We start from the raw sequence: 24,748 nt of genomic DNA on the forward strand, positions 1-24,748 counted from the left end.
CTCATGACCAGAGAGAGTCACCTTCTGCTGGGGCTCTTTTTTCTCTACCAATTGGTGATTCCAGTTTTCTGGCTTCTCCAACTCCAAGTCTGGGATATATAAAGCAAAAAGCAAACTAAAGGGAAACTCGCTCCTGTGTAGTTTCTTGGTTCCCAGTGTCCTAGCTGGTCTGCTTTCTTTTCTCTGTCTTTCAGTATTCTTATGTTTGTTTTATATAATCCAAGGTTTTTAGTTGCACTTGGGGTTAGGGACAGGGAAAAGATCTACTCAATCTTCCCTGAAACAAGTCATCTTCATATTTTAATTTTTAGAAAACTGTATATTCACAAATGAAATATAACTATTAACTAGAATATTTAACCAGAATTTCCATTTACCATACTAGACAATGTGCTTATTAAATACTGAAAGCATAGCTACAGTATATTACAAAGTAATATTATCTAATATTTAATGAGTGTTCTTTCTGGGTTACATAGTCTGAAAAATACTTTTACATAAATTATTTACTTTGTACAGTAGCCCTATGTGGTAGGAACCATTATGTTTTTCATTTTAGAGATAATGAAACTGTGGCTGTTGGAAGTTGAGCAGATTTCTTAAGGTCTTTCAGCTAGAGAGAGGCAGAAACACCCTTGAACCCAGACAATACAACTTCATAACTAATGTTTCCAACCATTATGCTTGTGCACATCTGTTTCCTCTGCTCTCCACTTTAAATGCCCATTCTTTAAGTTCCAGCCCAAATGTCGTCCCCTTTGTGAAATCTTCCTTAAAGCCATACTTGGCTTTTTTCATTCTCTGTTCTCCTCCATCTCTTTACCCACACCATTTCTATGTCCAGATATTTCCATTGTCTGCTTTGTCTGTTTGTTTTTCCCATTGTACTGTGGACTGCTTGAGGGGCGGTATTGTGGTTCATTCATCCTTACATACCCTCACTACATGACAATATCACAGTACTTACTCAATGACTATTTGAGTATAATTGAATAAATAAATGAATAAATTGATAGCTTTATCAATCAAAATTTAATGCAGTACACAGTAGACTTGTGTCATAGGAAAGGGACCTGTGACCTGTGTACCCTGATCTGACAGTAGAATATAATAATTAGTGTAAATGTATAATAAAAATTGTCATTGCACATTAAACAAGACATTGAGAATTGAGGCAATGTAGCAAATAAAGTAAACTTAGTTTAGCGAATCTGAGATTCACATGAGAAACATTACGGTGTGGTGGGAAACACTGGGAAGCTTTGAACTCAGATATGCCTGGGTTCAAGTCCTTCTTCATATTCTACTTCTGTGAATGTGGCATATCATTTAAAACCTAGGTTCCTCATCTGTGCAATGAGAGTAATTTCTACTTCAAGCCAAATATATGAATTAAATGAGTTGAATGTATATAAAGTGATAATGCAAAGTAATTTCTCATCTGTTTCCCCAATGACTATCTTCCAACCCTGAACTTTTTTTAAGTCAAAAGGCATTTGCTTTGAAACCTGATAAAAACAATAACAACAACAATAATAATTTGCAGTAGTTGTAGTAATAGTGGCGGTATAGCATTCTTTAGTGAGGTGATCTAATGAGATCAACAATTGGTCTCCTTGTTTGTCTCAAACTTGTTAATGCCTCTCTAGTTTTTAACCACTTTGATTTGGACCAAAGTTTCAAAGTTTCTTTCTTGGGATACTTCATGTTTTCAGGATGAGGTCTCTGGAAAGATGGAAACTGGGAAGGCCAAGAGGGAGGTGCAGACAGCTATTTATATGCTTCTGACTTCACTTATAAGGGTGATACCCTAATCCCTGTAAAACTAATTGACATTTGTGATTTAAACATCTCTGTTGACAGAGAGGACTGGCAGAAATGCTATTACACAATTGTTTGCTTTTCCTTTTGTATTGATTTCAGAAAGATGCTTATTTCTCAAGGTGAGTCTTCCTGAATGGATAATTACCACAGAGAATGTGAAAGTAGGGAGGTCAGAATTTAAGGCATTTTATTAACATTGTTCCTCTCTAAAATAAAATAAAAGTGGTTAGAGTGAGTTGGTAACCTATGCTCGTATGCTAGCAAATGGCAGAAGGGTCAAGAATAAAATAACAGGTAGCCCTTAAGTAAATAGAAATGTATTTCCTAGAGCAATTTCCAGGGCTGAAGGACAAATGAGTTCAGACACTCAAATAGTACTATTATACTTCAAAGAATGTGTGTCCTGTGGTTTACATTCTTTTTTAAAAAAAGCAATATAATATAAAAATAAGGATTTCTTCTAGATATTGACTTTCATAAAGAATTTCAAATACAACCTGTACAAAACCGAACTTCTATTTTGTATACACCTGTTCCTTCCTCAGGAATCCCCCTATTTCACTTAATGACCCTGTCATAAAATCAGTTTCCAAGCCAGAGATCTTAGATTAGATGTGGCTCTTTATCATTCATAGATTCAATTGTTCACCAAGTCTGGTTGATTTCCCTTTTAAACATCTCTTAAACCTACTGCTGTCTTCAATCTGCAGAGACACCAGCTGAGATCAGACACTGTGCACCCGTCACCTGGACTACTGCAGTAGCCTCTGCTGCAGAGTCAGAAAATTGTCCCAATATCCTCTTTTCCTTTCCCTCAGCAAGAGAAATCCTGAATTTTATTGGACTGCATGTCTTCCCAGAATAATAATTAAATTTCTTAGCATTTTTTACAGCTAGATATGACCATCTTGAGGCTAAATTCTGACCTATATGATGTAATTAGCAATGGTATGAGCAATTATTTTTACTATGTCCTTAAAAGGGGGTTGACATGCTTTTCTCATTTTTTTTCTTTCTGCTGGCTGGAATACATGTGTGATAGATGGAAATGGAATAATCATCTTGGACCATACCATAAATGGCCAGTGTTTAAGATGGTAAAGCAACAATATAGAAAATGTCTAGATCCTTGTCAACTGACGAACCATTTTGATAACCTTAGACAGACAATGTTTAAATTTCCTTTCATTTAATTTGCTGTTGTATTAGATCTTCATTGGCAGTTAAACCGAATCATGACAATCAGTGCCTCTTAACTCCTTCCTTTGCCTCGCTGTTATTTCTCTCCTAGAGAGGGAAAAATTGCCATATGATTGTGCTCTCTGAAATATAAATGTTAGCATGCTGTTCCTGTGTTTAGCATCTGCCACCTACAGAAAAGTCCAAAATTGTTACCAGAGACCAAGGTCCATCATACTCAGTTTCTACATACCTTACCATCTAGAACCCACTGCAGCATAGAATAACCTTTAGCCACTCTCCCAACTACTTGCTTCCTAAACATACCATGTTTTTTCTATACTACCATCTATTCTTAACTCCACAGCAAAATGATCCTATTGAAACCTAAATTAGGTCTTGTTACCCTTTAGCTCAAAACCTCCAGTGGCCTTCCATTTTACTCAGAGTAAAGTCAAAGAACTTACAAAGGCCTTTGAAATCTTACCAGATTTGGGGATCCAGTATATCTTCTCCAGTTCTCTTGCTTACTCTACTCTAGATGCTCTGCCATCTTGCTGTTCATTGGACATGCAAGTTATGGTCCAGATTCAGGGACCTTTGTACTGCCAGCTCTTCTGCCTAGAATCCTCTTTCTTAGAGATCTTTGCTCTCAAATCACCTTTTCAGTGAGGTTTTCCTTGATCATCCTACCTAAAATGGCAGTCTCCCTTGCCCACACCAATTCAAACACTCCTTATCTCACTTCTCAGCTTTATTTTTTCTCCATAGCACTCATTGCTTTAACATACCATACAACTTAACCTATTTCTTTTATTATCTGACTTTTTCAACCCTACTAAATATAAGCCACATATGAAAGAGATTTTTTTCTCTTTTCTTCAGTAGTTTTCTTCTCTTTTCTCCAGAGCCTAGACCAGTGCCTGCCTGCCACATAGTAAGTGCTCAATAAATATTTATTGACTAACTTTCCTAAATTTTTGGCAGAGTATTACCTTGAACACCAAATGATAACTCTATGAAAATTTCCATGACTGTGTCCTCCCCCAATGCAAATTCATAACCATGGTGCTCTCATAATACTTGATATATATATATATATATATATATATATATATATATATATATCACAAGAACAAGGGTATTTTTTAATAAGAATAAAATTTAAAAATCAAATTAAATTTAAATGTAAAATTTATAAAGAAGTACTTGTTATTATATTTTACAATAGAGCTCAGTGAGGAATAACTTATCTTTCTGTTCAATGATCTATTCAGACTCTGAGTGTGAGGGAGGTCTCGTTCATGGGGGTCATGTTTCCATATTCACTGCTGATGCTGATTATTGAAGACAGTGAATGTGGATTTCATGTCTGAAATTGGGCAAGCCATGGTCTGCATTCATGTAGCCTGGTGGTCTCTTGTACTCTGCCTGCTGTGGGAGCAATTGGACAGGAGAGTGTTTGCCCTCTGAACATGATAAACATTAACATTTGTCCCATTGTTTTGTAATTATGTATATATTTTATGTGCCTATTTTATATGTGTACATATAATATATTTACATATAGATCCTTTAATAACTATTTTATCCAAACATAATAATGTATATGTTTGTTTGCTCCCTTATAAGCTTCTTGGGAGCAGAAACTCAACATTTTTTCTTCCTGAAAAGTCAACAACACATAGAAGAAAGCATGTGTATCAGTTAGGATTTTTTTGACTATAAGTGACAGAAAATATAGATGCAAACTGGCTTAACCAATAAAAGGTAAAGTTGACTCCAGATGTATCATGTACAGCAGCTAAGTGATGTCATCCAAGACCCAAGTTCTTTCCATTTATATACTTTGCTTACATCAGGAATGGCTTTATACTGAGGGTAACTCACCTTGTAGTTGCAGCACAGCTTCCAATAACGTTCAGATTAATGTGAATCAATGTCCCTGTCCTTTAGGAAATAGAGACAGAAACACTCATGGAAGGAGAAAATAACGTACTACCCTCCTCTCTTAGAATAGGAAATAAACCCATTCCTTCACAGGCCTATCACTGGACCAAAGGGGATGCCATAATCTATTAGGTCAGTGTATTCCCTAGAGATGTAGATGAGATAAAAACCTGAAAACATTAATTAAACAGTCAACAGTGCTTATTAAGCACTTAGGGGTATTCAGTTCTGTTTGTTGGATGAATGCTCATAGAATACTGCTTACTCTTAGAGACTTGTAAATACTCAATTTATGGGCAGTACAATATTACTTGTTGACAGAAGTTTGTCAAACAAATAATATTGATATTATATAATAGCACCTTTTAAAATAATCTCCAATCCCCTCATAAATTATATTTCTATTTATTATAATATTCTTTTGAAACTTACATAGGTTATCTTAATATTGTATTATCTATTTCTCATGATTTTTTCTTAGAACACACCACAACCTATTTCTAAATTAATGTTTAATCTATAAAATTTACATTATAATTTTATCTCATCCCTTTGTGGAAAACTAAATAATACTGTTTAATTGAAAGTCCTCACCTCCCTAAACCCTTGCATGGATCCCAAATAGTACCTCAATTTCCAATGATTCTTTACATCTGAGCCACCATAAAGCCCAATACCACTGTTGAACTCTTTTAGTGTCAAGTCCTTGATCCTCTCACCAAGGATCTACTTTGTCCTTGGCAATGACTCACAGACTTAAAGATCCCACCACTGGCCATGGCTAACTTGGTTGTTTTTGAGCTATTCTTATATAAATTCAGGCATATACCATTTTATGACTTCCACCCAGGACCTAGAATAGGTTTCACATTCTTCTAGTCCACTGTTCACATGGCTTTTACTGCCTCAAGTGTTCGGAATCCACGTCTCAAGGTAATACCACTTAACTCCATGCCCTGTGAACTTCTTCAGGATCCCTTAACTCAATTCACTTAGAGAATCTATCTGGTATTCTTATTTCTTGGAATTAAACCATGAAATGGTTGATCCATTCTTTTCAGATTTCTATTGCCTATAAAGGAGGTTAAAATGAAAAAAATTTATGCATTTAGAAATAATCTCTGAATAACCTACCAAAAAGGAACCACATTTCTTTCACACTGAAGGAAATGTTAGACCTGAACAATCAGTATTGCTAAGCAAAGTATCCCTATGATTTAATTTTAGAACACAGAATGATACAGTAAAATAGACATAGGTGTTTGAGGCCAAACAAAGGCCTATGTTTGAATCCAGGTGATTACTCCTATTATCTATGTGACCTCATGAGTTAACCTTAGGGAGTTCCCATTTTCTAATATTAAAATGAGCATATAATTATTTTATTGAATGGCTGTGGTAAAGGTTACAACTAAGTCTTCTGGAAGACACATAGAATAGTACCCAGCATAGAGCAGGGTATCAAACAATCACTAAACTATTAATACAGTTATTATAACGAAGACTGTATCAGGTTCCTCTTGGAGTTTATCCAAGATAAGGCTATTATTAGATGGATATAGCAGAGGCACTTATTCAGCATAATGCTTTAAATCTCTATTATAGATGTCTCCCCATGATAAACCATATAATGTTGACTCTAAGGATAAAATTATACCACAAATAATTTCATTTTAAGTTGAAAATACCAGGACTTTCACAATGTAAACTACTACTATAGTATTTAGGAAGTTTTAGAAAATAAAATTTGTGAAAAATATGGTACTTGGCTGAAGGTTTCAGAGTGTAGGTCAGTGACAGAGCACAAAAACAAAAAAACTATTGTATGCATAGAATTTTAAGACTAAGGATATACCAAAGAGAAGACATATTTTTTTTCTAAGGCAGAGATCACACATGAAAAACAAGCTGTTTCAGGCTAAAGCTGTGAATAAAATATCAAATCCTTAAGGACTAAGACTCAGAATGACTCCATTCATTTAGAAATAGTGATGTTCATATCACCTGTTTATTGGGCTCCCTTTATATGCTGGACACTGTACTGAGTCCTTTGACTCTATGAGTCAATGAATCTATGAGATAGGTACTCTTAACACTAATTTACAGAGGAGGAAACTGAGACTTGGGAAGTTTGACTTGTGGAGGTCTAATAAGTTGCTGACATTTGGCTGGAAATCAGGGATTTGTGATTAATCTTAGGTATTGCATCTGCTGTCTCAAGTCAGAAAACCAAACAAGATAAACCCCCAGGACAATGAATAGGCGGGTTAAAATGTTTGCATAGTCTACCAAGCCAGATCAAATTTCTTTATATTATTTATCTCATATAATCTCTATTTTTATTTGAAATTCCTACATGTCCTTCAAAGGTAAGTTTTATGGTAGGAAGTAAGCTATTTTACCTCTGGCCAGTGTAAAGATAAAGCCATGATCATTTGCCCACCTGACTAAGTTTTCTAAACTATATTTCATCATGTCCAGTTTGCTCATGAGTTTTGTGTGTAGGGTGTGTGTGTGTGTACTGATTTGATACAAAGGCATATGAGTGGAGTGATTAGGATGGTAAGTCAGGAATCATTCATCAAGGATGCTTCATTTCTAGAGGAACTGAGTTTCTTCAAAGGAAGTATGGACAAACAATTGAGGAGAAAGGGAGACTAGTTAAAAATACATAGTATAGAATGCACAAAGGAACAGAGCTAGACAAAAACAAAGGAAAACAAATACTACAGAGACATAAGTGAGAAGAGTGAGAGATCTCTTCCTTTCTTCTTTTTTCCTTTTCCTCATACTACTATTAAGTAGTGTATTTTTGTTCAAATTTACCATTATTCCAAAAAGCAACTTATATTTTCACATTTGCTCTTTATTATTCATTTTGTATTAAAATAGCACACATTCCTTGAATGCCTTTTCTTTTCCTTTTTTTTTTAAAAAAAACTTCCTGGAATCAAGACCAAGGATTGACATTTACAGCCATAAGTGATCCAAGTGCTACATTAGCGTCTGTTTATTAAAGATGATCCTTCATGTGCAATACAGCTAGGATATTTGGCCTAATTTACTATACTAACATTTCCAGTTTGGCTCTGAGTGGGGAGTTGTGCCAACAGCAATGTGTCCTATGGTGAAATAGTGCCTAATCAGTATTTATGAGTAGGGTTTTAGAAGTCACTAAAGAGCACAGGAAGAGATTTTACCTTCTAAAAGCACAAATATTGCTGAGCTCTGGGAATCTGTACAGCACATTAGAATGGAATAGCTTTCCTTTTTTTTTTAAGTGAGGTTAAAAATGTGTAATGCAATACTGTCAGTAATTTAAATGGAGTGTACCTCTTTCTTTCAGACATTAATGCTATTTGTTAAACTTTGTAATTACTATGCAAATGAAGAGCTGTATTTAAAAAATGGCAATGCCAAGAGTACAACAGAGAAAAACAGTTTGCAATTCAAACTAATACAAAATAAGCTTCAAGTCTTGTAGAACTCAAATATTGTATTTTTGTTTTTTTTATTCCTTTGAATGCAGCATTTGGGTGAAAGCAATGAGGAGTTGTCTTTGTTCTTAGGCATAGATAGCAAAAGGCTTAGAGCCAGAGATTTGAAAGCTTCTGAGACATATTAGCTCCCTGATCTTCACAACAGGTGGCTGGTATTTTTATCCGTCTTTTAGAGATGAAGAAACCAAGTCCCAGAGATACTTAACTCATTTGCTCAGGGTCACTTAAACAAGCCAGTGACAGCCAGGAAAGGATCTGAGTACTCCCAAACTCAAGGCTGCTGTGAGAATCCCCAGACAGCAATCACTTTTGAAAGGAACAGAATTTATGGCTCAAATTATGATTTCAGAATATTAAACACAGACTGAACCAGTGCAATCTAGTTTCATTTCATGCCAGGTAGATGTTTTAGGAGAAAATGATCATATTTGGTTTCCTGAGAATTAGCCCCTTGTGGGGAAGTATCTGTGAGCTACTGAGCACCCTAGACATGAAGAAAGCAAACAGCATTAAAAAATGAGTAGATTTTACACATTTTTTGTATCCCCAATACTTAGTGCTGTGCCTGGCAGCATAGATGCTCAAAAATATTTGTTGGAGCAAAGAATGAATGAATGCATACCCATTTGTTATTCAAGTAACTTTCTGGTCATATTGCCTCTTTTTCCCTCTCAGTCACTTTTCCTAGAATTACCTCCCAGGTCTGCAGAACAAACAACTGAACAACAACAAAAACAAACCAGTTTTGCCTTTCTCTATTAATTCTTCTTTTCCTACCCTTGAACCTAAATCAACGTGATTTTTTTTATAGCCCATCTTTTTAGAACTTTGATTTTTACGTGAAATAATCACATAAACCAGAAGGATCTAAAGGGCTGGCTTGTTCACAGCAATGTTTGTCCTCTTTAGGTGATCCTCTTTATATTTTAAAAGGAAACTTTTAAATTCTGAAGCCAAAAGAATGAGAAACAAACTCAGATGTATTGTTGACATTTATCAGGGATGGTGGGAATGGGGGAGAGCTGTCCTCTCCTATTGCTCATGTGATGATAGCATTTTTGAGTTTTGGGGAAAGGCAGTGACAGCCTATCTATAATGAAAGAATTTGAGAATATCAGGTACTTGGTTTTGCAGTACCCCTTGTAACTAAAGTGTAGGCATGTGACACGGGCTCAACTGATCAGGCATGCTCAACCTCACTTTAACTTCGAGTTAGGGAATTCAGGCAAAGAACAGAGGTATTGAAGAACCCATGTGGGTGGAAGGCTGCAGTGGAAGAGGCAACTCCTCGAGTTTCCAGGGCAGCAGTGGCCATGGGCAAAGGCAGTGTACAGTGTTGAGCAGCTAGTGCCAGGGGTGATGGTGGAGGTTCAAGCTGTGGCATCAAGGGGTTAATGGTGGCAGCAATGGTATCTTTATAGGACTAGTTCTGTGGGACGATTGTGACTATGGTTTTAGGAGCTGTTCTTGTTCCTATTGTTTTTCCATATCTCAATCTGCAGCCCTGCTAGTGATTCCTCGAGTTATCTAATAACCTTTAAAACAAATTTAATTGATCAGAGTCAGTTTCTGTTGATTACAACTAAGAACCCACGCACCATTTCAAGGCCAGCAAGGGAAGTAAGATCCTGGCAGTATTACTGTGCTTGAGCTATTCTGGGGAATATAAGGAATATTGGTGTATTTGGAAAAGACTTTAGAAAGTCTATTTCAGAATCTTGGCTCTAACAATTCACCAGTAGTGTGATATTGTTGGGAAAATTCCTAAACCTTTATCTTCTCAAAAGCACAAATGGGAATAACATTATCTATCTTGAAGGCCAGTGGTAAAGACTGAAATAAATATGTAATGTTTCCAGAACCATGCCTGGCATATGTTAGCCACTAGAGTTCTTTTTGTCCTTCCCATTTCATCATGTATGTAATCTACCTAAGCTCCCCCACATCACCAGAGTGGTCTGGCCTAGATAGTAAAAGATGTTAAAATAAAATGTATCTATAAATGGAAATTAACTGCATGTGTTTTTAAGAAGGCAAGTGGAAAACAAGCATGCATATGGGTCATTGGGTCACAAGCTAAACTTATCATTAGAAACATTTACCCATCACACATGTTCTAAGACATGGTATCATACAGTAGAATATCCAAAGATGAGGTCATACACATGATATTCTTTCCTTCACCTCAGAGGTGTTACTTCAGGTGTTTGAAGAAGCAAAATACAATGCCAACATTTGCTAGTTTGATTAGGAAAGTTTGTATTCTTAAAGGCTATCTAATTAGCAAGTTGAAGCAGCTAACATGAAGGCCCTGGACCATTGATCCAATGGCATGATTGTGGATCTCCTGGTATGGAGGAAAAGGTGTTTGTTTTGCTGTATTTTCTACATAATCCTGGTTACGCTGTCTTCAGAGACTAAACGAAAACGTAGAAAGTTGCAACACTCTCTGGTAAGCCAGGGTGCCACAGGGAAAGTCATCAACTCTTTCAGGGCCCCATTCTCCTCATTGACAAAATGGAGATTACGTTTTCTCTCTCTTGGGTTGTTGTGAGAATTAAATGAGATCATGCATGCATAGTTCTGAGCACAACGTCTGGTGCACTCTTTTTAAAATAGCTGTATTCACAGAGATGCTCCCTCCACTTTCAGTCTAATAAACTGCATACTCATAGAGAATTGGGCCGCATTATTTCTGAGCGACAGGTTTCTGCAGGGACGTGGGTTTGCCAGATCTACCAGCTGTCTTCACGTCTTTCCATCCCCATGAGATTTCTGCACATTTTTCCTGCCCTTTTAGTTGCTCCCCAGAGACAGGCTCCCTTAGGAAGGAATCAGGGTATAGGCGGATGCTCCATTAATTTTTCTGTTGGCATTTTACCACCAGTGGTGTGGATGACCCAAGGGCAGCCAGGAGAGGAGACAGCTAGACAGAGCCTGCAGGCCGCTATAGAGTTCTTTCACTAGCAGAACACTGTGAATGATAAACCTTTAAACAGTCGTGTGAATTATAGAGAAAGCTTCCAGTGAAGATAGTGATGTTGGATGAGTCTAGGGAATGGAAAAGAGGAAAAACAGGATGGTAAGAGCAAAAAAGTCAAGTGTTCCCCCATAAGTCTTTATTTCTTTCCTTTTAAAATCCTAATTTAAATATTTCTAAAAATTTTAAAGACTGTATAACATTACAGGATGTTTAATAAATGTAAAATTAGATAAATACATATCACTCAGATCTTTACCCAGACATATCATTCATTTTAAATTGTGCACATCTCATCCAGTTTTCATCCATATGGAAAACATATATGCATATTAGTAAAAAGGGTTCACTTTTTTTTTTTTGCTATTTTTATTTTTTAATTTTTTAAACATCTTTATTGGAGTGTAATTGCTTTACAATGGTGTGTTAGTTTCTGCTTTATAACACAGTGAATCAGTTATACATATACACATATCCCCACATCTCCTCCCTCTTGCGTCTCCCTCCCTCCCACCCTCCCTATCCCACCCGTCTAGGTGGTCACAAAGCACCAAGGTGACCTCCCTGTGCTATGCGGCCGCTTCCCACTAGCTATCTATTTTATATTTGGTAGTGTATATATGTCCATGCCACTCTCTCACTTCATCCCAGTTTACCCTTTCCCCTCCCTGTGTCCTCAAGTCCATTCTCTACGTCTGCATCTTTATTCCTGTAAAAAGGGTTCACTTTTAATTCCATGTAACTCTATGTAATTTTCAATGCTGCCACATAGATCTTATTATCATTTATTTTAATGAAAGTGTTCATCAACTAAACACATTTCTATTATTTATATAATCAAATATCAATAGTTGGGACAATTTGATTGCTTTCATATATTTCTTATCACATTTAATACACAAAAGAACATCTTTGTTCTTTGACCATAGCACGTTTTGTCTTTTGGATAATTCCTTAAGATAAAGCCCTCAGAATGATATTTGTCAACATAAGGGTAGGAATATTTTTAATCTATATCAAATATGACATGAAAAGATTATACTTATTTCCTACATGTTCAATTTTTCTTTGGAATGCCTTAAAAATTAAAAAAAAATCTTGCAAATCTCTAAAGTACTCTGGACTTTAGGTAAAGACATAGCAGGTATATAATATCTGTCTTATACAAAAGGAGAGATTCTAGTACAAAATATTTAAGTGATTTGCTTAAAGTGACACCTTCAAGCCATTCAGAGTAATGTTCCAGGACCTAAAACGAACTTCCATTAGTTTGAGATCAATTCATTTGCCTTGTCCCCAAAGACAACTTTGCAAACAACTTAATTTCACTGCTCGTAAGTCATCCAGAGGATGTTCAGTGCTGTCCTATCATGCACGGCAAGATCCAAAACATAATGTGGTGCTTATTCTGGAAATACTCTTAATGGAACATTGCGATAGGAAAACTCAACACTTTCTTCTTAGCTCCATAAAATATGAACTAACAAAGCCTAGAAAAATTATTCCAAAGATGACTGCTGTTTAGCTTCCTGCATCTGTTAGCCAATTCATATTTGTTTCTACTTCAAGTAACATTTTTCCTCTTGTCAATGCATTAACTTAAATTTGCAAAATGAGAGAAGCAATTTAAGAATTAATAAGAAAACATGTTTTTATTTGGCATGCTCCCAATTTGATCAATATCACAGAGATCATTTGAAATGAAACTGTTTCAGTCAACATCTTGCTTCCTATTATCTGATAGAGACATGCAAATTATTACAGATTTTAGTCCTTTGTGACCTCCAGCAGCTCCTCATGCTATGATTCGATTTTTTTAAAGCTTGCTGCAGAATTTTCAACAGGAGAGGAATATTCATCATTAAGATACAGACAGCCCTTTACAGAATTTCCTCTGTGTTATACGAACACTCTTCTGTCTCAGAAAGGTAGAATCTTTCAACTGGGCATGATTTGCGTCTGTAAAACCTTGCTAAGGATTTTTTATGACTTCAAATTTTGGGCAGTTTGTTATTAGTTTGTAGGTAAAGCCACAGCAAACTCTTGTGGAATATGAAAATTAGTTGGATTTAGGCTTCCGGAAAAGCATCGAGTACCCAGCTTCCCATGGATAGTTTTTACCTTGGGATAACAGAACAGTTCCCATGTAAGAAAGAGAAGGGGTTGCTGACTGAGATTAGTTGGGTATAATGTTCTTCATGGGTATTTAAAGGATGATTTCTTGATCAAATCAGAACCTGTATTTTTATTCCCCCAAGTATTCTAGCCAAGATTTTGAAAAGTGTTTCACCCAATCCCCATCCTTTGGTGGACACATACAGTACAGCAAGAAGCTCCGTGACATCTAGATTAAGAAACTGTCCTATGTGGTAACCCCTTGTGTTGCTCTTGGTGTGCTAGGGTAACAAATGGCCACCAAAGGTACCCAAGTCCCAAAACCTGTGAATATGTGAATTTACATGATGAAAGGGACTTTGCAGAGGTGATTTAAGTTAAGGAACTTGAACTGGTGAGATTATCCTGAATTGTCCAGGTTGACTCAATGTTATCATAAGGGCTCTTATAAGAGGGAAGGAGGAGGAACAGAATAGGACAGAGCATTTTGACAATGGAAGCAGAGATTAAAGTGCTGCAGCCACAAGCCAAGGTTTACTAGCAGCCTCTAGAAGCTGGAAGAGGCGAGGAATGGGATTCTCCTCTTGAGTCTCCAGAAAGAATCAGCCCTTTCAACACCTTGATTGTATCTTCATAAGACTCTTTCTGGAATTATGATCTCTAGAAGTGTAATATAATAAATTTGTGTGCTTTTTAGCCATGAAGTTTGTAGTAATTTGTTACGGCAGCAGTAGGAAACTAATACAGTAGCTTTCCAAAGAGTTTGGTCAGTAACTACGTGGTGCTCTCCCTTGCACTGCAAATCCAAATCCTCAAGTGGTTGCGTACCTTGGAAATTCTCTCAGTGGATCTTTGTGAGCATCACTTGCTCTCAGAAATAGTAAAAATAATATGTTTTAAATTGTGTAGTACTATGCACTGTTTTCATTGTTGGGGAGGAAGTAATCAAGAAAAATTAAGAGTGCATACTCAAAAGTCAGGTGGCCAGTTTTCAAATCCCACCTATTCCATATATAGTTCCATAACCTGGGTAAGTTATTTAACTTTTCCATACCCCAGTTTTACTCATCTGTAAAACAGAGGTAATAATAATGACTGCTTGTTGTGAAGATTAAATGAGTCAATATCTATAAATTAATGAAGTAAATTAGTGCAGTAAAATAATTTAACCTAACAGGCACTATATGTTTTGTTGTAACTGTTATTACATTTTATATTCTAGATCAGTATTAACCAAATTTCCATAATGCTATGAATTACCTAGGAGTAGCTGTTAGAAATACAAATTACTTAGTGATATTCCAGACTGGAAAATTATAATCTTTAAGACAAAGGTCTGGGAAGCTGTATATTTAATAAATACCCAAGTAATTCATATCATCGAGGAAGTTTGGGAAAATTGCTCTATAGGGTTGATGTTCATCCTTTGCTGCACATCAGTTACATCTTTGTCTTTAAAAAAGGTACACAGATGAGAGGAGCCAGTGACCCTCTTACTATAATGATTCATCAAAAACTTCGTTGAAAGTTATTAATTCCACAGCTCATTTCATTCATTCACTTATTAGTTCATCTATACATTTATATATGTTCTTTCATTTTCAAACATTTTCTGATCATCTCCTATACATCAGGCTCTGTAGTAAATGTGTGGGATGTAAAAATGAATAAAATAGTCTTGTCCTCAGGGAAGTTGCGAAGGGAAGTATACAGACAAATCAATAGAGAATTACAATTCACTGCAGGATATAAAATGCCACAGGATGCTAAAGGATCACAGACAAAAGATGAAGAGATAAAAGAGGGAAACATAGAAACAATTTGCTAGGCTTAAATGCAGATGGTGCTAAGTTATTTTCCAACTATTACATATTTGCTTGCTCATAACACATTTAAAATGTAAATATATCACCTCTCATTTTGTAGGCTAGGAAACCAAGATGGGGGACATAGAGACTTGCCAGAGTTCACACAGAGAATCAAATGCTAGAGCTGGCATCGAAAACATATTCTAAGTTCAGAACTCTTTCCACTGTATCATGTTGCTTGTCATACAATTATTTCTTTAGGAAATGTGCCTAGCCTTTTAGGGTTAAGAGAAGGCCCAGCTATTCTTCACCTTTTAGAAGCATGGTAGTTTCTCCAGCACATAGTTTTGTATATAGTGTGAGCACAATAAATGCCACAAGAGTGAATGGAGTTAATATTCATTCACTCATTAAAAATCTTTATTGTATATCTATACTGTATTAGGTGTTAGGAGGTGAAAACATTGTGTCTTCATGGATTTATAGATATGGAAGAGAATGAAATTTGAGAAACAGTCAAATATGTTATTCTCTTCTAGACTAGGTTTTCTTTCTGAAGTTCTTCAATTCTTGTGATTTGTTGCAAACCATATTGAGAAGAAACTGTCAGCCTCTCTGTGGGGTACTCTCAGGCCAGGGAAACAGGTGAATCAGAAAAAATTAACCCCAGATAAAACATGGGGTTGCATAGCAGTGAGGTTGTATAGACCTTAATTATTTATCTTGCTAACTCTATTATTATCATTGTCTTCATGAAGTATTATAAGATTCATACACACTTGCCTTTTTTTCTATATTTCAGTCATTCATTTAACAAACATGAAGCACCTATCATATGCCAAGGCTTGGGCCTTATTCAAATCTGTTACTTCAAAAGCCTATCACAACACTTGACATATAAATACTATGATTACCATTCGTGCTGTTCAGTGATATTTGGTTTCCTGTCTCCTTCCAGGTGTGGAGTAGGCCTATACCAAATAATTAGTCCTCCAGAAGGCCAGCAGAAAAACTTAGTGATTAAGCAAGGCAAAGTTTCTTTGACCAGCTGCAGTTAGAGAAAACACTGTTTTAACATTGTGTCAGAAGGGAGAAATCAATGGAGAATTTTTACAGGGTTTTGGGGCCTGAGCTAGGTGATTTTAAGTTGTGTCTTGCAAAATGGGAATTAGTGGAGATCAGGAAATATTTATGACGTGATGGCTTTGCATGGTGGACACAACAAAGTGAAGGTCTTGAAGCCATTCTTGATAGTGGGATGTTAGTTTTGATCAATAAGTTACTTGATTAGCACGCATATCTCTCAGGGTCAAGTGTTTTCTGAAACAAGTAACACTGATTTTTGCTTGTTTTCTGTATTTAGTTAGGGATAGGAAATCACGCCTAAACATGTGAATAGGAAATTCAGTTTATTGCATTTCTCATACTGCACTTCAGACTCACATTATGGGCCTTGTGTTGGCCAATGAAACATGAGTCATGGTGACATGTGTCATTTCTGGGTAGAAGTTTTAAGAGACAATGTGGGCCTGACCATATTCTTTTCCCGTTCTACCACAGTGTCTGGCATGGTGTAGCTAGTGAATGCTTCATCAGCCTGAGTCTCAGAGGGGAGGTGACATGATAATGAACAGAGGTCCTAGTTATCCTGTCACCAACATGTAACTAGTGTAGGAAATAAACCTTTTTTTGGTCTGTTTGGAGTCAGTAATAGTGGTTATTTGTTCCTGCAGTAAGATCTAGTCTATTCAGAATAAAACAGAGTCTAGGTAAATATTTGGTTAATATTTAATATACAAATGAATGAATGAATGATTAATTCATTAAATCATCACTACATTAAACATGAACTCTTCTCAGGTTTTCCATTTAGATCTCATACAGATGTGCTCCATTTAATAAAATTTGACGTATGGAAATTTGAACTTAAAACAAATAAGGCCATAATTATTTACAAAATAAAACATCCCTCCTCACTTGAATTTGTTTAAAATAATAAATCCTTGACCTTCCATTTACATGTTTATGATATAAAGCAAAGCACAATACATATACTTCTAGATTTTTCTCCTCTCCTGTCTTCACCAAGGATATGCTGCAAATCTCTTGAATAACTCCTCTTGTTTACAAGAAGGGTATTTTAAAGCCAAATAACTATGTAGCAACTTTTGCTGCTGTGTAGGACATGGTGTTTCCTAGCTCAATTCCATAGGTAGACTTTGGGGAGGGCAATTGGGGTAACTCATTCACAGAAGATTAAGCTCAGAATAAGGGAAACTCTTATCTTCCCTCTTCTGGAAAAGCAATCCTAACATTTATAAGACATTATAATATTAAAGAAAATTACTACCATAATTATGTACCTTGCTAATGTCTGTATAATTCTAGAATGAATTAATAGTAATACTGCACTTAAAGGTTGAGTGAAAATTCTGAGCATTATTCATGTCTCTGCCAACATTCTTTAGCTCTTCATGACATAACTAGTACAATAGTTTGTCATCTGTAATTGTTTGCTGAATAGCTAAGCATACCTCATAATGGAAAAGAAAAGCTGGAGGAAAAGGAAAGGAAAAGGAATAGTTTCAGTATCATCTTTTACTGCGCTTGGTACACACACTGTTTAGGAGTCTTGTGTGGGCCAATATGACTAAAAGAATGAGCTCACATGGGTTCATTTCTCTATAGTTCTGTATTTCTGGCTCTTAAAAATTATTACTGCATGAATTTAATTTAATTCTTGGTGTGAAATGGTCATCCAGTAAACCAAAGAATTATCCTCACATCCATTATCCTCACAGCCCATTATGCCACTTTGTCCCACCGTGTCCCTCCAACATCATCTCCATGTTTAGCACCCACAAATCACACATTTTCACTAAAATATTTTGCTGCAGTAGTAAAGATAGTTGTTAAAGACCCTGAGAGAAATAGATCCTATACATTTATTGCATATAAAATGTGAGTTGCAGATTTTATTACAGCCAAAATAAGCTATACAAAAGTAAAGACTTCCTGTAATATTAACAGTAATGTCACGCATGCTTCTTGCATTAAAACCTTAAATACCCTTAAGAAACTTGCCGTATGGGAAATGTAAACTTAGTAAATTCACTATAAGGAGCTTACCTTGTGCAGTACCCTCACATCCACGTTTAACCACATGACCGCACCCACATGAACTCTGTAAGATGTTGTAATTATCTTCTTTGCTTATAATTTGCTTTTAGTTATACATAAAACAAAACCCATTTTGAGGCATATGAAGTCATGTAATCATGTAGGCACCACTGACCTGCTTTTCCCATATACTTCATTGATTTTGAATCAAATTAAAAGACAGATTAACTCAACTCATTTATTTAGCATCATTTTTTACAGGTAAGGGAACAGGTCCAGAGAGAGAATTAAAACCACAAAGAGAAAACCACAAAGAGGTTTTGTTATTTTAGTACTCCAGTATATTGGTTTTAAAAATATTTTTTGAGAAACTTTCGCCTCCTCCATACTCCTGACAGGGCAACTTGTTCAGAGGTAGTTACAGTTATATGCCAAATTATCATAGCAATTCTGAGATGAAATATTTAGTAAATTTTTTCCTGAACACTCAGTTATTTTGGATACAGTCCTCACCAGTGAAATTATCCACCACATTGTACACTGCCTGTCCATGCTATAGTCGATATCTATCCTTAAAATTGGACACATGGTCTTTTATACTTCGGAAGTATTTTTGTTTGTTTGCTTTGGTTTTCTTTCGTTTTTTGTTTTGTCTGGTGGACCCAAAGAGAGAGTTCAGATGCTCCCATAGCCCAACTCTAGCTATAGGGTAAGCCCAATAAGCAGGATGTAGAGAACTATACATTCAAGCCCATCTCCCTCACGGAGATTTGACAGGGTTTAAGCAGTGCTTTTACTAAAAAAGTTAGATAAGTATCCCTAAAAGGTAGAAAGACAAGGACTTGTGACTGCATCTGATCAATCTATTCCATTCCATCCCATTGTGTGATGATGATCATTCTATTTGAATCTTGGATTAGAGCACTGGGGAATACTTGTGTGATTTTAAAAAAAGAGCACAGGAAACAAAAGAAAAATAAATTGTGCATCAAAGGACACAATCAACAGAGTGAAAAAGCAACTTATGAAATGGGAAACAATATTTATAAATCATATATCTGGATAAGGGGTTAATGTTCAGAATATATATTTTAAAAACTCCTACCACTCAACAACAACAAAAATAAGAAAGAAGCCAAAGGCCGGGCCCTGCTGCGCACGCGCACACTCGGACAGTTGGGGGTGTTAGTCCGGCTCTGGTGTGTGGCGTGCGACCCCGGCGCGACACTGGCACAGCTGCATCGTGGGGGCTCGCAGCGCACAGATAGCATGGGTGTGGGGCTGTGCAGGCGTGGATGGCGTTGTCCTGAAGAAGACCTTCAGCGATGCTCTAGCAGAGTGGATGGGCCCTCCTGGCTGAGCGGACAGGCCCTGAAGTCGGAGATATGTGTAACACACCAATTTACTATGACCTAGGAAAGGCTGCCAAGTATGTCTTCAACAGAGGATATGGATTTGGCATGGTCAAAATAGATCTGAGAACCAAGTCATGTAGTGGAGTGGTATTTTCCACTTCTGGTCATGCTTACAATGATACAGGGAAAGCATCAGGCAACCTATAGACCAAATACAAGATTTGTAACTATGGACTGACCTTCACCCAAAAGTGGAACACAGACAGTACTCTTGGGACAGAAATGTCTTTGGAGAACAGAATAAGTTGGCTGAAGGGTCGAAACTGACTCTTGATACTATATTTGTAGGAAACACAGGGAAGAAGAGTGGGAAATCGAAGGCCTCCTATAAACAGGATTGTTTCTGTCTTGGCAGTAATGTTGGTATCAATTTTTCTGGACCAACCATCTATGGCTGGGCTGTGTTGGCCTTTGAAGGTTGGCTTGCTGGCTATCAGATGAGTTTTGACACAGCCAAATCCAAACTGTCACAGAATAATTTTGCCCTGGGTTACAAGGCCACAGACTTCCAGCTGCACACTCATGTGAACAATGGCACTGAATTTGGAAGGTAGATCTACCAGAAGGTGAATGAGAAGACTGAAACATCAATAAACCTCTCGTGGACTGCCGGCAGTAACAACACACGTTTCGGCATCACTGCTAAGTACAAGCTGGATTGTAGAACTTCTTTATCTGCTAAAGTGAATAATGCCACCCTGATTGGCTGTGTTATACTCAGCCCCTTCGATCAGGAGTGAAACTGACCCTGTCAGCTCTAATCCATGGAAAGACCTTCAATGCAGGAGGGCACAAGGTCGGGCTGGGATTTGAACTAGAAGCTTAATGTGGTTTTGTTTTGTTTTTTTGCATGCTCAGAGTAATTTTTTTTTAAATTTCTGCATGTCCATATCAAGTGAACTTTACTAGTAAACAATCATGATCCATTGCTATGAGGTGCCCGTGAATTCTGGAGTTCAAAGAGACTCCATAATTTTTTTATTTTACGCACAAATAACCTGTGTATGTTTATTTATTTATTTATTTATTTATATTTATTTATTAGTCATCCGTTTTTTTTTTTTTTTTTTTTTTTTTTTTGCTGTACGCGGGCCTCTCACTGCTGTGGCCTCTCCCGTTGCGGAGCACAGGCTCCGGACACACAGGCCCCGCGGCCATGGCTCGCGGGCCCAGCCGCTCCGCGGCACGTGGGATCCTCCGGGATCGGGGCACGAACCCGCGTCCCCTGCATCGGCAGGCGGACTCCCAACCACTGCGCCACCAGGGAGGCCCTAGTCATCCGTTTTATACACATCAGTGTATACATGTCAATCCCAATCTCCCAATTAATCACACCACAAACCCCAAACCACACCGCTTTCCCCTCTTGGTGTCCATACGTTCTCTACATCTGTGTCTCAATTTCTGCCCTGCAAACTGGTCCATCTGTACCATTTTTCTAGATTCCACATATATGCGTTAATATATGATATTTCTTTTTCTCTTTCTGACTTACTTCACTCTGTATGACATTCTCTAGATGCATTCACATCTCTACAAATGACCCAATTTCGTTCCTTTATATGGCTGAGTAATATTCCATTGTATATATGTACCACATCTTCTTTATCCATTCATCTGTTGATGGGCATTTAGGTTGCTTCCATGACCTGGCTATTGTAAGTAGTGCTGCAGTGAACATTGGGGTGAATGTGTCTTTTTGAATTACGGTTTTCTCTGGGTATATGCCCAGGAGTGGGATTGCTGGGTCATATGGTAATTCTATTTTTAGTTCTTTAAGGAACTTCCATATTGTTCTCCATAGTGGCTGTATCAATTTACATTCTCACCAGCAGTGCAAGATGGTTCCCTTTTCTCCACACCCTCTCCAGCATTTGTTGTCTGTAGATTTTCTGATGATGCCCATTCTAACTGGTGTGAGGTGATACCTCATTGTAGTTTTGGTTTGCATTTCTCTAATTGAGCAACTTTCATGTGCTTTCTTGGCCATCTGTATGTCTTCTTTGGAGAAATGTCTATTTAGGTCTTCTGCCCATTTTTGGATTGGGTTGTTTGTTTTTTTAATATTGAGCTGCATGAGCTGTTTATATATTTTGGAGATTAATCCTTTGTATGATGATTCATTTGCAAACATTTTCTCCTATTCTGAGGGTTGTCTTTTCGTCTTGTTTATGGTTTCCTTTGCTGTGCAAAAGCTTTTAAGTTTCATTAGGTCCCATTTGTTTATTTTTGTTTTTATTTCCATTACTCTAGGAGGTGAATCAAAAAATATCTTGCTGTGATTTACGTCAAAGAGTATTCTTCCTATGTTTTCCTCTAAGAGTTTAATACTGCCTGGTCTTACATTTAGGTCTCTAATCCATTTTAAGTTTATTTTTGTGTATGGTGTTAGGGAGTGTCCTAATTTCATTCTTTTACATGTAGCTGTCCAGTTTTCCCAGCACCACTTATTGAAGAGGATGTCTTTTCTCCACTATATATCCATGCATCCTTTGTCATAGATTAGTTGACCATAGGTGCATGGGTTTATCTCTGGGCTTTCTATCCTGTTCCATTGATCTATATTTCTGTTTTTGTGCCAGTACCATATTGTATGGATTACTGTAGCTTTGTAGTATAGTCTGAAGTCAGGGAGTCTGATTCCTCCAGCTCCGTTTTTTTCCCTCAAGACTGCTTTGGCTATTTGGGGTCTTTTGTGTCTCCATACAAATTTTAAGATTTTTTGTTCTAGTTCTGTAAAAAATGCCATTGGTAATTTGATAGGGATTGCATTGAATCTGTAGACTGCTTTGGGTAGTATACTCATTTTCCCAGTATTGATTCTTTCAACCCAAGAACATGGTATATCTCTCCATCTGTTGGTATCATCTTTAATTTCTTTCATCGGTATCTTATTCTTTTCTGCATACAGGTCTTTTGTCTCCCTAGGTAGCACTGGATTGTATTCTGAACGGCTACTGCAACCTTTATGTACCGTTCTACATTCAGATCCTATGCCTCCTCAAGTAAAGAAAATCCCCTTGCCATTTCCTGCATCGTGAATCTCTTCACCTCTTCAGTTACTTCTTCCTCTTGTCTCTCTTCATCCTTCTCTGGGGCTCCACTTCCATCAGGTCTTCATTAGTAAGCTCCTCGTGGTGCACAGCAAGGAGTTCAATGAAGTCGTCCTCTTGCAGATCTAGCTTGAAATAAAGATACTATACCACTGTACTCTATACAGTACTGTACAGTAAAGTACACAAAAGCACAACCACTTGTAGAGGATGCATGCACATGACAATGTATGCCAGACACGTGAACTACTTTATGTGATTGGACATGCAAAGGCACGTTTGCATCTTTGAAAGTTTGTGACTTGAAGGTTCATATGTAGGGGACTTACTGTATTATTCAGGCTTAAAAAAGAAAGAAATCCTGTCACATGCTACGACATAGATGAACCTTGAGGACAGTATGCTTAGTGAAATAAGTTAATCACAAAAGACAAATACTGTGTGATTCTACTTACATGAGGTACCTAGAGTAGTCAAAATCCAACCCAGAAAGTAGAATGGTGGTTGCCAGGGGCTGGGCAGAGGAAAGAATGGGGAGTTTTTTTAAATAGTTATAGTGTTTCAGTTTCGCAAGATGAAGAGTTCTGGACACTGCACAGCAATATGAATGTACTGTACTTAATGCTACTGCATTGTATACTTAAAAATGGTTAAAGCTTCCCTGGTGGCGCAGTGGTTGAGAGTCTGCCTGCCGACGCAGGGGACACGGGTTCGTGCCCCAGTCCGGGAAGATCCCACATGCCACGGTGCGGCTGGGCCCGTGAGCCATGGCCGCTGAGCCTGCATGTCCGGAGCCTGTGCTCTGCAATGGGAGAGGCCACAACAGTGAGAGGCCCGCATACCGCAAAAAATTTAAAAAAAAATAAAAAATGGTTAAGATGGCAAATTGTATTTTACCCCAATGTTACCACAATTAAAAACAAAAACTAGGGCCTCCCTGGTGGCGCAAGTGGTTGAGAGTCCACCTGCCGATGCAGGGGATACGGGTTCGTGCCCCGGTCTGGGAGGATCCCATATGCCGCGGAGCGGCTGGGCCCGTGAGCCATGGCCGCTGAGCCTGCGCGTCCGGAGCCTGCGCGTCCGGAGCCTGCGCGTCCGGAGCCTGTGCTCCGCAACGGGGGAGGCCACAACAGTGAGAGGCCCGCATACCGCAAAAAAAAAAAAAAAAAAAAAAAAAACTAAAAGAAACAACAGAAAATAAGTTGGTGAAACCATAAGTTCTTTGGATAATCAGTCTGATAGGTTTTCCCCTTTTAGCCTTCATTTTTTTGAATTTGGAGCTTGAGCTTAATTTCATATAGTTACTTGGCATTAAATGAGCCCTCTCTGCATAATGTGTAGTCCAGTACTACTAAGGCACCTGAAAAGAGATTAGTTATCCTTAAACCAAACAATATTCCAAAGAAAGCTCTACCTTCACCAAGCTATTCTGTGAAGATTGATGGATTTCCGTATATTAGTTTTCTATGCTATGTAACAAATTGTCACAGACTTGGTGACTTAGAACAATATGCATTTATTATCTCAAAGATTCTCTGGGTGAAGTATCTGGGCACAGCTTAGTTGGGTCCTCTGCAAGGCTGCAATCAAGATATAAGCCAGGACTGGGTTCTCATTTGGAGGATCGATGGGGAAAGATGAACTTCTAAGATCACTCAGGTTGCTGGCAGAATTCATTTCCTTGTGACCATACAGCTCATATAAGCTTGATCCTTCAAAGTCAGTAAGGAAAGCAGTTGGGGGCAAGATAAAGCCTTATATAGCATGACTTAATCAGGGGAGTGACATCTTATCACGTTTGTCA

The 24,748-nt window shown here is 37.4% G+C and overlaps 1 pseudogene; it reads left to right on the top strand.

The window, feature by feature from the left end:
- The first annotated feature begins 19,861 nt into the window (after positions 1–19,861).
- Positions 19,862–20,717, top strand: LOC132491999 (voltage-dependent anion-selective channel protein 3-like; annotated as a pseudogene).
- The last annotated feature ends 4,031 nt before the right edge of the window (positions 20,718–24,748 follow it).

This window comes from Mesoplodon densirostris, chromosome 6 (assembly GCF_025265405.1).
Source record: "Mesoplodon densirostris isolate mMesDen1 chromosome 6, mMesDen1 primary haplotype, whole genome shotgun sequence".
In the NCBI taxonomy this organism is placed as follows: Eukaryota; Metazoa; Chordata; class Mammalia; order Artiodactyla; family Ziphiidae; genus Mesoplodon; species Mesoplodon densirostris.